Source organism: Sinohyriopsis cumingii, unplaced genomic scaffold (assembly GCF_028554795.1).
Source record: "Sinohyriopsis cumingii isolate HCF-2022 unplaced genomic scaffold, ASM2855479v2 utg000622l, whole genome shotgun sequence".
Taxonomy (NCBI): domain Eukaryota; kingdom Metazoa; phylum Mollusca; class Bivalvia; order Unionida; family Unionidae; genus Sinohyriopsis; species Sinohyriopsis cumingii.
Window position 1 is genome coordinate 3,062,464 of NW_028315918.1, and position 14,452 is coordinate 3,076,915.

Here is a 14,452-nt window from a genome sequence, read left to right on the forward strand (position 1 = left end):
GGCGTCTGCGTCCACTGTTTGTTTACAATAGAAAGTAGTTCTTTTATACTTGTGAATGCAACATGAAGGTGTGCAATATCATATATACTGAACGATTCTGACAATGTAAAGTACAGAGAAATAAGCGTACAGTAAGGACAAATTCTTAGTCGCATAAAGTTCTTAATTTGCTTTTAATAATAGTAGCCATATCTGATGGACTGGAACAAATTTAACAAGATTAATGCCATGATGCTTTCTGTCAAATTTGCTCAAATTCTGTTGACTTCTGAACAGTGTTTGAGAATAGCAATTGTGAGTGGACAATAAACAAGAAAGAGGACCATGCCATAAGGTAGGATGGTGCCTTTTCATGCGTGTCAACATACTGGTTGTATTTCCCGTATGCCAGTTAGAGACAGACCTAGACATGTCATCTTTTCATATGCCATTCTTAACAATGACAAAGTAACAAAAATACTCCAGACCACCTGCTACAGTGTGACCCTGCTATAACACGGTAGCTGGGAGCCAAAGCACCCGACCGTGTTATAAGCAACCAGGTAAGTTAGCTGAAGATAATGATGCATGTACCCCAAAAGATTTGTGGGGTGGGGGTGGGTGGTGTTAGGTAATAAATGTGAGCAGTAAAATACATGTTTCATTGGCACAGTTACCATCTTAAATCGATGCATATTAAATGAAAAATACACCTGAGAAACAGAAGGCATATACAATATTTTACTTCATTTAGAGAACCACGAATTGGTACATATATGTGTATTATTACTGCTTATATATACATATCTAATGTATAGCATGAATAGAGTAACACTATATACTTACCCACGAATCTCATCACATACACTGAATCCACAATACAAGTGATTCCATCGAAAATATGCACAAACACACAGATTTAAAATATTCAATAATTTTGTCACAGGTCATGACGGTCTGAATTCAGTGGAAAAACAGCACAATCACGTAACATATGATGCAGCACATTTACTTTTCAGCACGTCCTAAGTTGGTAAAAGTTTGCGTTTTAAGATGCCGTTGGTAGTGTTCATAAGGATAAACATTTTCCCTGCAAAAAGTAAACTTTCACAGCATAGATAACATGTTCCAGTCACATTGGAAAATGCAGAAGTCCTTCAGATTCCATTACTTTTATTTAAGTTTGGTACTGACTTCCTCTGAAGAAAGGTTCTTTGTTTTTATTGAAGAATATAGTCAGCTTTCTTTGATGAAGGGTGCATGTGTTACTGTAGACATTGCTAAAGGAGAGCTTTGGAGAACCAAAGAAATGTCCATTTTTTACTGTGGCAGCGACATCAAAAAATTGTATTGCATGATTGAGACTGATTTTTGTTTCCATATGCTAAGTACGTTTTCATAACAATCAGTGCTTCCAAGGTAATCTGCTTCCTTTGAAATTTCAGCAAACTACTTTATTTGGGTATATTTGTAAAAAGGAACTGACCATCGTTTGGTCTATTCTAGTTACTGTTCCTCCCTGCCTATTGAACAGGTCAATGATTCTAATTCAACCTTTTTGGCCATTTGAGGCTTCTCCATTTGGATCAGATGCAGGATTAGTATTGGTCACCTTGTCCTTTGGGTTTTGTGTGTGTGTGTGTGTGTGATTTGGATTTTAATGTAACTTTAACAATCTTTTAGTCATATCGCCATGATGTCTGCAGTGTGGCAGTTGATAGTGATGTCAAGCACAGGGGCATCATGCCACAGACATGCGGCACAATGCCCCACCCAGTCACATTATCCTGACACCAGGCCGACCAGTCCTACCACTAACCTCTTAGTGCTGTGTGCCAAGTAAGGCAGTTATTAGTACCATTTATTTAAATCTTTGGCATGATTTGGCTGAGGTTCAAACCTGCGACCTCCAACTGTGCCAGATGCTCAAACCACTTAGGCCACCGGAGCAGTCATTCGTTTTGCATTGCATACCTATTTCATGTATTCACTTATGGATGGAACACATTACTATTTTATCTTTAAAAAAAAATCAAAGAACCCCCCATCAGAAGAAACAGAGTAATTTCTTCATGCAAGGACAGGTATGGATGCAAAAGTGGAGATGACTAACAACCAAATCCCTCACACAGTAATTCTTACAGATGTAAAACAACTGCCATGAGCACAACCACAGAGTAATTTCTTCATGCAAGGACAGGTATGGATGCAAAAGTGGAGATGACTAACAACCAAATCCCTCACACGGTAATTCTTACAGATGTAAAACAACTGCCATGAGCACAACCACTCATTTCTCTCAGTGAAAAAACCCCACCACCATTCTCTTTCTACTAATTAATATAGGGTCACAAACTGATGTGATTAGAAATCTGCCCTCTTGTCAATTCCCTCCTAAGGTAATTTCAAGTTTTTCTTCCAGCCATAAAGTTTAGTCACTCACAACATATATCAGCATAAAGGAGAAATTCAAACTTATTTCCATGTATTATTTAAATACTTTGCTCATCATTTAACAGCCACTTGTATGTTTTGTATCATTTTGGACTGAGTTTAGATGCCTATACTTCTGGTGTGTCAAAGTGAATAATCTACATTATGTTCTAATTGGTGGTTTTCCCTGAACTGGAACAAACAATAACCACCAATTAGAATTTAATGAAGAACATTTTACTGCATGACACAACGGAAATCTGATCCAAGCAGACAAGATGTGAAGCAACAGTGTCACTCCACATAAAAATTTCACCGTTACTCAGTCACCTCTCCACAGAGATAAAATAGTAATACCCTGGCTGAAGTGTCTGTGCTGCTCATACAAGATCAAAAGGTAGAACAAACAGCACAGATCGTGATCTGGCTGCCTGTTGTAAAAATGCACATCAGTGTCTGCACAATTCATGTTAGATCAAAGGTAGAACAAACAGCATAGATCATGATCTGGTTGCCTGTTATACAACTGCACATCTGTGTTAATACTGTCCACATAAAATCAAAGGTAGAACAGCATAGATCATGATCTGGCTGCCTGTTATACAATCCTTGTTTTTAGATGATGTCACAAAATGTGCACACTTAACATATTCTGCCATTTTGTTTCACTAGCCATGCAAAGTGGCACTCAACCACATTATTCTTCCCACATAATTATGAAGGCACATATAAATGTGTGCCTATGGATATGCTAATACATCACATTCTCTTGAGAAAATTGTCAAACACGGGACTGAATTTGTGACTTATCCCTTTTTTTCTTCAAAGAAAACATTGAAATTTCCAACCATCTTTGTTATTCTTTTATAAACATACATAATCAAATGGATACTAACACAAGTAGAAACATGCAATGATTTTAAATTTTCATGGGCTGAAATAAATCATTTGGTTACTGTTCAAGTAAAAAAAAAAAGCCAGTCATTAATATATAATTTCATATTTCTAAAAGCATTTCATCAATACTTGGTATTGACATCTGACACAAAGTCATGTTCCATTAGGGACATGTTAAATTGTAACATGAAATAAATATGAAGAAAAAAAAAAATAGATCAGCCAGTACTGTTTAACAGACATAGTCATTACACTCTTTGGTTAACCAAAAAAACATCAAACCTAAGTCACCTCCACCATCATTTACCCTTATGAACATTATGAAATAAAAACAAACATTATGAAATAAAAACAAAGTTCACAAGCTGGACATGGCCTGCATGTTGAGTCCACCTGCAAGCTATATACTAAATACAAACAGGATGGGGATAAAATGACATTAAAATAAAAAGGAAAGTAATTTTTTTTATACAAAATGACCTTAATCACATCTATTGATGGATCTATGGATTGTCACATTGCCAGTGATCCTAGTTAAACAACCACCATGAGAGGCACAACAAACATCAACCAATTTCTATACTAATTCAGTAGAAGTATTGTTGGGAGAAAACCACCTTAGACATGATGCAAATGCAAACTTGTAATGTGTAAAACTGTGTAGTCAAGGTTGTACCTGTCAAGTCCAACTGTCATCATGAACCCTTTCTAGCCAGCATAAATGCCAAGGTACATTTGTTACATTTAATACAAGTAAACAGCCATTACATGTCTCAATGTACACTTCATGTTCTACATTCCTGATACACTCTGCATTTTTAACTCACCTGAGTATTACAATTCCCTTTCCATCTGTGTTTTATGCACCACCCTATCTAATTCAAGTATGCTTCATAGGCCTACAAAAAGCCTGCTCTAAACAATTTCCTGTCACATACCTGTTAAGGGGGGCATTTCAAAACACGTCATTCTTTAAGAGGCCATAAATACCAATACAAAAGGTTTCCTCTATGTTAAATACGGCCATACAAATATTTGCACCATGATATTGACAATAAGTACACAATAGAAATTATTGTCACACAATAGCCTTTTATTCACATTAATACACACCCACATGGACAAATCTATGAGTAACCATTTGAGATGGTCCCCATATATAAATAAATTGTATGTATGTACAAGTAAGCCACAATTTCTGCATAGAGGGTAACAATGCCTGGCTAACCCAGCCAGGTATGTAATGGACAGATCATGTGACAGGATTAGTGTATACATGACAGATAACTATCATCTGCCCATGTATACTGTCATCAAGTTGTGTATTCACAACATGTGACAAGGTACCAAGAAAAGTTAAATGGGTCAGAACCCCTCAAAACACTACAAGAAAACAAATTCTCCAGGCAAATCCCATGAAAACAATCAAGACTTTAAAATATGCTAAGGAGTTTTATTCATACCACTGTAAACATTCACAACAGGTCAGTGTGAACATGTATGTGAATACAATTAAGGCTGCCCCACCCATATAAATCATTTAAATGTTAAATGGAGTGGGTGAGGGTGGAATGGACTATACAAGCAAGCTAAGAATATAGGTAATATTTTTTTTACACCACAAGTGCATCAATAGCATAGTGTTTAAGAGCAGCCTAATACAGTACTAGAAGATCAATTCTTAAAGAATCACACAAAGAAACCAGAGGCAAAAGCATCTCTGTTATCACTCATCAGGCAGACATAATTCAAAACGCAGTGTCATGACAATTACTCAGATATTCTGCATTGAAATAGCTATAACCACTAAATCTCCATACAATTTGATTACTAAAACTGGTAGTGGATATTTTTCCACCCATCTTTTAGCAGATTTTTATTTTATGGTAACTGCAGCCATATTAAAAGAAAAGTCAAAATCATTTCACAAAATTCAAAAGGCCTTTATACCTGGATGCCCCCTGTCAAATTTGTCCAAATTATGTTGAGTGCTTTTTTAAAAAAAGAAATGATCTCATGGTTGTTATTTTTGATAATATTTTTTTAAAATTTAATGAACTGATATTCTTGTTAAAAAAAAACGTGCAAGGTCTTAATGCTTGGATACTTTCATCAAAGCTGTTTAAATTCTCCAAAGTTGCAGTTTTTAAAAAGTTATTTGAAGCTTCTTCAACATGCATCATGTATTTAGTAATATGGACAAATCTTTAGGTAGACGAGCATTATTTTTTATATAATTTCAGGGTCTGTCAAATGGTATATTTTTGCTGAACATTTTGCTGTTGAAAAGTCATTTAAAGTTATTTCTTCTTTCTAACAATTATGGCCATTATGTAGCACCATATAGTTTCCACATGACAAACTTATGCAATCTTTCAAAGCTATGGTCATTTTTAGGAACATCTGAATCATCATGGACAGAATTATCTATTTTATTATCATAACAGATCTTTCAAATTCTGGTTACATTCTGTTGAAAAATTTTTATAAGTTTTTTAATAATTTTTAAAAAAAATGTTTATTGTGACCAATTCCATAGTGGACCATCATCAAGCAAGCAAACCTCTCTATGTCAGGATGCTTTGTAAAAAAAATTCTGATGAGTATTTTTTGTTGTTGTGGAAAGTGAAAAGGTTGTGTCATACAGCACACAACTGATGACCATGTATGCAAGACCATACTATAAGCTAACCTGTCCATACTTAACAATGATGTAATTTAAACAGGAAAAAGAATGAAATGTTGGTTAACATGCAAACTGTTCTTGTGGCACTATATTAAAATTTAAACAAGATCCTCTGTTGTTGAACCAGCCTTTTATTTAGCTTGAAAGTGACAAGATTATATGAATGTCACATTTTTAATAGGTCTCTATATAGGAACTAGTAGACATACCAGTCATGACATGACAGGTATCGTGAAAAGCATATTTTACTCTTCCTGACACAGTTGTGTTTGATAAACAAGATTTTCAATAATCCTAATAAAAACAACAAAATACAGATAAATACTGGCCGCCGTGCATATTCGTGTGCTGAAAAATAGTGTTAAACCCCACAACAAAATACAGACCTTTCTTGACACCACACTATATGTATATAACCTGTATAATACAGTTGATTGTCATACCGGCAATTAAAAAGTCAGTCAGAGATTAACAACCACTACTGCACAGATTACTTAACTGACACAATAATTAGGGTCATGTTGCAATAAGAATGCTTTGTGGAAGAAGGATAACACCAATCTGCACAGGTAAAGTACACAAAATAATTTGTTCAAAGTTAGGTAAATCAAAGTGACCCGTGTTGAAGAAACAAAAGTTATTACACATTGTTGCCTTAAATAATTTGTGTATGTGTGTGATTTGGATTTTTAACATAGCTTTAACAAATTTTCAGTCATATCGCTACGATGTCTGCAGTATGGCAGTTTATAGTGATGTCTTAAACACTGGGGCATCATGCCGCAGACACGTAGCATGATGTCCCACCCAGTCACATTATGCTGACACCAGGCCAACCAGTCCTAACACTTACCTCTTAATGCCGAGCACCAAGTGAGGCAGCTGCTAGTACCATTTTTATAAGTTTTTGGTATGACTCGGCTGGGGATCAAACCCATGACCTCCTGCATCTGAAGTGAATGCTCTAACCACTAGGCCACCAGAGCGATTCTTAAATAATGTTGAAAACTGCTTTATTAAAGATAACTGACCATTTCTTTAACAGTGGCAATGTTTCTTTTAAGTTGGATACTACTTTATACATTGCTTTTAAGGTGAAATAGTTTGGAAGTAGTATTCATTTTAAAAGGCAAAATATCAAAACATGACAGATTATGGGAAAGATGAGCCAAAAGTGAAGTGAGCAAAGCCCAACAAAACAAAATGTTAGACCTTCTGGTTATGGAGTCTGATTTTGTCAAGTGCAGCAGCAATGGGAAGTATTTTATTATTTGCACAAGATGCAAATATATTGACTAAGGGGACCAACCATTTAATTTTCACAAAGGTGGAGGCTTACGATTTTCTTTTCTTTTGCCTCTAATTTTTTTTTTCTTTAAATAATATAATAGATATAATTGTTCTTTCTCCACACACCTGAGCAAGAATAGTTTTTGAAGCTATCTGTGAGCCAGAATTTTTTTCTAATAAACATCAACCTCCACCCTGAAATTAAATAATTGACCCCTTTGTATTTTTTGGGTGTACTATTAGTAATAATACCCAGCATTGAGTCAGTTTAAGAATACAGAACTCAATCTCAAAAGTAAATAACATGTTTAAACATTATAACTAGTGTTACAATAATATGGTCTTAAACTAAGTACCTGAAAGAGCAAAACCAACAAGTTTTGTAAACCTTAACAAATAATTTTATTCTCTAAGTAATAAAATGAAAATGTAAAAAGAGCTTACAGTATTATGGATTAAATTCAAAATAATCCTAAAAGTTCTACACAAGTCCAAAGGAACAGAGTGTTCTGAATGAATTCCAGGCCATCAAATGTACTGACGTTCCATCAGTCTCAATTTAACACAATGGCATTGTCCAGAACCCCTTTCAATAAATTCACAATAGTCACAAATTAATATTTTAGTTGTCAACAAATGGTTCCTCTCAAATTATATGCAAACATAGCATGAAACACATCTGCATTCTGATAATAAAACAAGAACATAGGAAATATGAAAACAGGAATGAATTAACTGTCTAAGGCTTTTTGCCTTATACTGTATATACACTATGGCTCTACATCAAAATATCTTCCAACACAATCTGTCACAATACCTCCCACCTGACATATTTCACAATACCTCATGTCACAATACCTCCCACCTGACACATTTCACAACACCTCATGTCACAAGAGAACCCACCTGACTCAATCATCCAATGGGGAAATTAGCACCAAACTAACGGACAAGCCTATTATTAACGATGATTGTAAAACTTGTAAACACATATTCATAGCTCATATGCAATCTACAGTGATGCACCTGAAGTAGAAGACACAATATAGATATACATAACACTAGGGCCCATTTGCATGATTGATACTTCCTCAAAGCTGTGCAGATACATAAAAATCATTTTCTATGCAGAGGAAAATTGAACAAAATCTTTCATGAAATCTGAACTACAGTACCATCAGTCTTCAATGAATGCAAAAATGAATTCTAATGACACTTGTTATCACCTTCAATCCAAACCCTGTCATCCCCTATATGAACAACTACAGTTGCAAACTCTAAAACTGTATTCCACTGTCCTATGCATTTTTTTAAATGTCTGTCTCTTTGTTATAAAAGTCTGTGCACATACTAGTGTGTATGTGTGTGTGTGTGTGTGTGTGCATGATCATACTTGAGAATGCTAAGTCGACTAACTATTTTCTGTTCAAAAGTGCATTACATGCTTTAAAGACTAAGATTTTCTTCTACTCCAATGTGAATTTCCAGTCATTTTCAAAAGTCTTATACGAGTAGGCAACTTGTTCTTAACTGCACACATCACTTTTTAAGGTCGCATACACTTGGGACCTAAAACACTTTTGGAATCTCATAAAGCACCCAACATTGTCTGAAAGCTTGGCAGATCTGATTAGGGCATAGTTGACTGAAGATTATTAATCAAGGTATCTCGATGTAAAGATAGTCAGTTTTTAACTAATGTTACTGTGCATGAATGATCTTTTCTTATTAGACTTCCCATGTCAGACATCCAGACCCCACAATTTAAATATTACTTTATTGCCTTATAAGCAAGCCATCCACGAAGTTTGGACTTGGAACTTACTCCAGAATAAAAGTCTTTCTACTAAACACGTTTCTTCGAGCAATAATGACCTCGACTTTGTTTGATCCAATATTGATTTCTTTCATACTTTAAGTGCAAACCCTCCTCTTATTTTGGTGAATGTATGTGGTCTAGAACTAAAATTATTATGCAAAAGACATTTCCAACTTGTTTGACCTTCTTTCTCACTACAGATGTATGCCATTCACTATGTCTAGTCCAGGTCTAAAGTATAGATAGAATTCAAGTTATTGTGCAGAAGCCCTTCTTCTTTCAGCCATAGTGAGTTTGACCTTTTGACCTCAAAATCAAAAGGATTATTCCTTATCCCAAGTGCAAGCCCTCCAAAACATTTAGCAACTATTGATGCTGAAGAAAAGTTAATGTGCTGAAACCATTTCTCTTCAGTCAGTAACCTGACCTCTGACCTTTTAACCCCAAACACAAGGGTTCTTCCTTACCCTAAATGCAAGTTTTCTGCTAAGATTGGTTGAGGGACATGCTGTATAAATGAAGTTATAATGCTGGATAGAAGGTTAACAGATGGATAAATAGGGTCATACCAAAATATGCTCTGCTGATATGGCAGACATAAAAAACTATATCAATGAGCTTGAAACACCGACTTTAATCTAGATATGGAAGAATGTACAGAATGATATGTGGTAATGTATGCCAATGTGATCACTATATCGCATTTTCACTAAGGTTGCCTCAACAAATATGGTGGAATGGCTTCACAACATCTTGAAGATTGCAGAACCAAGTACAAGTTTGTGACACACTAGTAATGTAGCATGATTCTGGAGCATCAAAATATTATACTTCTGACATTTCCAGGAATTTATGATTACACAGCTGACAAACCAACCACATACAGTGAAGCAGCTTCATGCAAAAGTGTTTCATCTTGCATTCTAATTTGAAGAGATTCGTTAACTGGTACAAGAGCTATTATAAAGATGGTTGCTAGGGCTGGAAATTAAAAAGAATCTTGGGTCCCCTGCCCCAAAAATGCAAATCACTGGCTCTAACAAATGTGGTATGCTGTGGTACTTATTACATTATTTTCAAAACCACAGTGGTAAAAAACTTTGTGGTACCCATCTCTATTAATGCCTATGTATATGGGAGTGATCTGAAACTGATATCTAACTAGAAAATAAAACCGATTAACATGTAAGGGGGGTGGATACATATATGTGGCAATGACCAATACAGGAGTGTATGACAGTTGAATGAATGTTCATTGGTGGTCTATTGTTTACCTTTAAAAAGGTAGATAAATTAATTGAATTATAAAGTAAAGTGAGAATTATATTTTTTTAGACATCTGTATTGTGTGGCTGTGCATGTCAGATGACTGAGCAAATATCTGTTGCCTTTTGTTTACCATCATTGTACATGTACAATGATTGTATACAGGATACACTGAAGAAAAACACAAAGTATACTTATCGGCTTTATTGTAGACAGACGGTTCAAAAGATTAACAATTATCAGCTTTTTATGAGCTAACATCTTTCAAAAATAAGCAAGAAACAAATTTTTCTTCTTCAAGAGTAAAACACACTTTGCCAAATTAGTAAATCAAGCTGTAAAGTTTTTTTCCAATACATGAAGCAAATGGTGACATAAAAAATAATCTGGAACCATACCATGACCACGGTATATCCGAGTTTGTGTTATAACAAAGAATGTTACAGGAGGGTTTCAATGTAGCAGCAACAAGTCATACTTGATAGGAGATAACTATGATATGTAAGCTTCTACCCAATTAATCTGGAAGCCACAACACCACTGCTATGTGAACCACCTTGACACAATTTTGGAGAGCATGTCCTAAGAAATGTTCATATCAAGTTCAATCAAAACCCGGCATGGACATGCTTGGAAAGAAGTTGAAAAGAAGTTTTCCTTATATTTGATATGGAAGCCACATCATCACTGGAGGAGACATATTGGTCCTAAAAACAAGTCCACCAAGTTTGTTCAAAACTGGCTTAGCTGTTCAATACAAGAAATTTAAAAAAGGTTTTCCACCTGGTTGCCAAGGAAGCTATTCCAGACAAAATTTTCACAGAGCATATTCTAACCAACATTCTGACCAAGTCTGATCGAAACCTGTTCAGCTTTCCTGGAGAATAAGTTTAAAGTCGGTTTCACATATAGTTGCAATGGAGGCTGCAGTGTTGTAGGAAAACCACCTCAGACAAAAGTCTGACAATAACAGTCCTAACAAACATTCCTAGCCAGTTTGATCAAAATTTGCTCTGATGTTCTGGAGAAGCTGAAATGGATTTTCCATAGGGTTGCTATGGAAGTGACACAATATCTAGTGGAGTCACCCCAGACACAATTTTTAACAAGTATGTCCTAAGACACACTTCAATTAAGTTTGATTAAAATTTGGCTCAGACATTATAAAAATGAAAACACAGTTTTTTTTAACTGGTTAAGGTAGCCACACTACTGCTATACGAGTCAACCAGGAGATAATTTGATACAGCATGCATTAAGAAACATTCCTACCAAATCCAATCAAAACTGGCCAGGCCATTAATAAGAAACTGATAATAGGCATTTTGGATGCTACTGCTACAAGTCTGACAGAAAATGTCATGATAAATATTCCTATTATGTATGATTAAAACTGGCCCAGCAGTGTTTGAGAAGTTGATAACAGCAATGTTAAAGGGTGACATGCTGGACACCAGACAATGCACCATACAATACCACCAGCTCAATTGGTCATAAGGTCAAGTCAGCAAAAGCTAGTGTTAAACCTGTATATGCACAATAAGTATACTTTGGCCGAGTAAATGATAAATCAACCACATTCCATTAACTCATTCGGCCCGGAACACTGTTTTCAGTATCTCTGTTGCTATGCCTCAGAAGCACAAAGCTGTGTCTAGCTGCTTGTGCCCCAGAGTTTTTACCTGTTTGAAAACATAGTGCACATGCATTCACTCTTACCTTGATTTCTCTTCTTATATTCAAATAAAATCCACGTAATTTTCACCATTTATTTCAAATGAATTTGTCAACACAGTGATGTAATTTTTTCCCTATTTGTTGAAGTCTTTCACAATTTATTTGTACAGTATTTACAAAATTATGTGCAACATTTATCCGCAAGAACTCCATCATCATCGCTGTCAGCATCTTCATCTTCGGACGATTCAATCTCAGAAACATCTATGTCCAAATCTAAATCTCACAAAATATCCAACTGCTGAACATATCTTTCTTCAGCTTGCTCAATATGTTCAAGACCAAACCTGAGAAACTCCACTTTTTTGCTCTCATCAAAAATCCCTTTTCCATCTGCCATCATTTACAATTTTTTATAAACAGAACATGTGTAATTAAACCGCTCTCAAACTGTAGCCCTTGGCTTCTGAACAATTTAAATTTCCACAAATGAAAGTAAAATCATTTCTGACTGGTTTAATAGTTGTTTAGTTCTTGGAATAAACCATTTCTAACCAATCAGAGACATTGTATCTAACACATTCATCACGCCTGGAGACGGGATCGGCCATTGAATGCAGTAAACAATTTATGACTACAGGCGGGATCGACCATTGAATGCAGAAACCGGATCACGCCTACAGATGGGATCGGGGCCGAATGAGTTAACCCTTTACCTCATGCAAGTGTCTTTGGACGCCTCTACTCCATTCGCATGGAAGCGCCTTTTGATGCCTCTACTCCATTTGCATGGAAGCGCCTTTTGATGCAAGCTGTAAACATCAGCCATTTTGAGCTTGTTTTTGTAGCGTTACCTTCGGGGAAAAAACCCCTATTAGATACTACATTCATTTCTGCGAATGACAATTATGTCAGATCATGTGGTCGCTGTTTATGCACTGGTCGATATCTGCTATTTAAAGTAACTGGATCGTAATCTCCACTCTCCAAAATGGCGGTCGCGGATTTCATTCAGTACGTACGAAGTTTTCATGATTAGAATCACAACTATGAAAGATTCAATAACTTCGGTAAAGGCTCTGACATTGATGCAGGCAGCAATTAGTTTTTATAAATTATCAAATTCAGACGATTTAGTGATGTAGACGCAGACGAAAAACGTGTAAATTTTGAGTATGGGAAATGGCAGCTACGTTTGGTCACGCAGCCTCACTGACATGACGGTGAACGAGTTCTCTCAAGATTTTAAAGCACATAAAAAATTCTTCTGTGAAAAATAATTACACAGCTATAACAATCAGACTTTACTCTTAAATTTTTCCACATATAATAGATGTGTACCAAAAATGTAAAATGGTTAAAATTGCTGTTAAACATAACATATACATAAAGGGTCAAGGCAGTTTTTAACTGCTGACAACTTTTAAGTTCAACTTGTTGAGTTTGTATTTGGGTTTCTTTGATCAGCCAGATAATCAGAACTTAAAAGATTCTTTCATACTGTTGCATAAATATAAAAGATAATATTTAATGATGACAGCAACCTGTAACACCTTCTGTCTAAAGATGCAACACTATCAAGGTATTTTGGATTTGCATGCAGGCATCACTCATGTGTCCTTCTTAAAACTGAGACCTAAAATTCAGCTGTGTTCAGTGTTCCAACTTGTGCCTAAACACTGGTGTTTATGAGTGAAAAATGTTCACTGGTCAACCATTAGAATCATGATGCAGACATTAATACTTTCTGATTACAAGTATATATACAACATTCTGTGTTTAAAAAGAAGCACATGATACTGAATGAAAAACATAATTCTTATTTGATTGTGAGACTGCCAGTTCCTATATCATGTGGCCATCTTTTTATGTCTGATTACAGCCTGCAAGTGCAGCCTTTATGTTACACATGCCAATGGCTTATTTTAATTTACTGACTGTGAACATATCCTGAATTTATAACCATCTAAATAAGCATGCACGTGGCTGTCAGTGATGCAGAACTACCGGTACCTGCTCCTGTTACATGTATATTTTCATGTCTGTGCTTAAGACTGTTTAGTTAAATGTTTCTGTTAATTTTGTTCTTAAAATATGAATGATTTTTACATCGAATATGGCATTGCTAAGAAAAAGGCCAAAGCTGACAAGAAGAAGATGTGCTCTACATTACATATCACACATAAGGCTGATTTACTGATAATGCTGACAAAAATTTCTTTAAACTACATTATTTACATTTGAAAACAAGGTTATTTCACTAACCTTCGATGAGCAACCTTTACAGAAAAGCATTCAATTTCAAAAGCCACTACACAGTATTTTAATCACTGCAGATCCTATAAAAGTATTTGATGCATATATCCAGGCTGTATGTCTGGTTGTATTAGCAATTTTTCTCACGG

General features: G+C 35.5%; 1 protein-coding gene across 14 annotated transcripts in view; it reads right to left on the reverse strand.

Annotated features, from left to right (window-relative positions):
* Positions 1–14,452, reverse strand: part of LOC149773691 (uncharacterized) — a 166,198-nt gene that overhangs the window by 3,400 nt on the left and 148,346 nt on the right. The window lies entirely within an intron of this gene.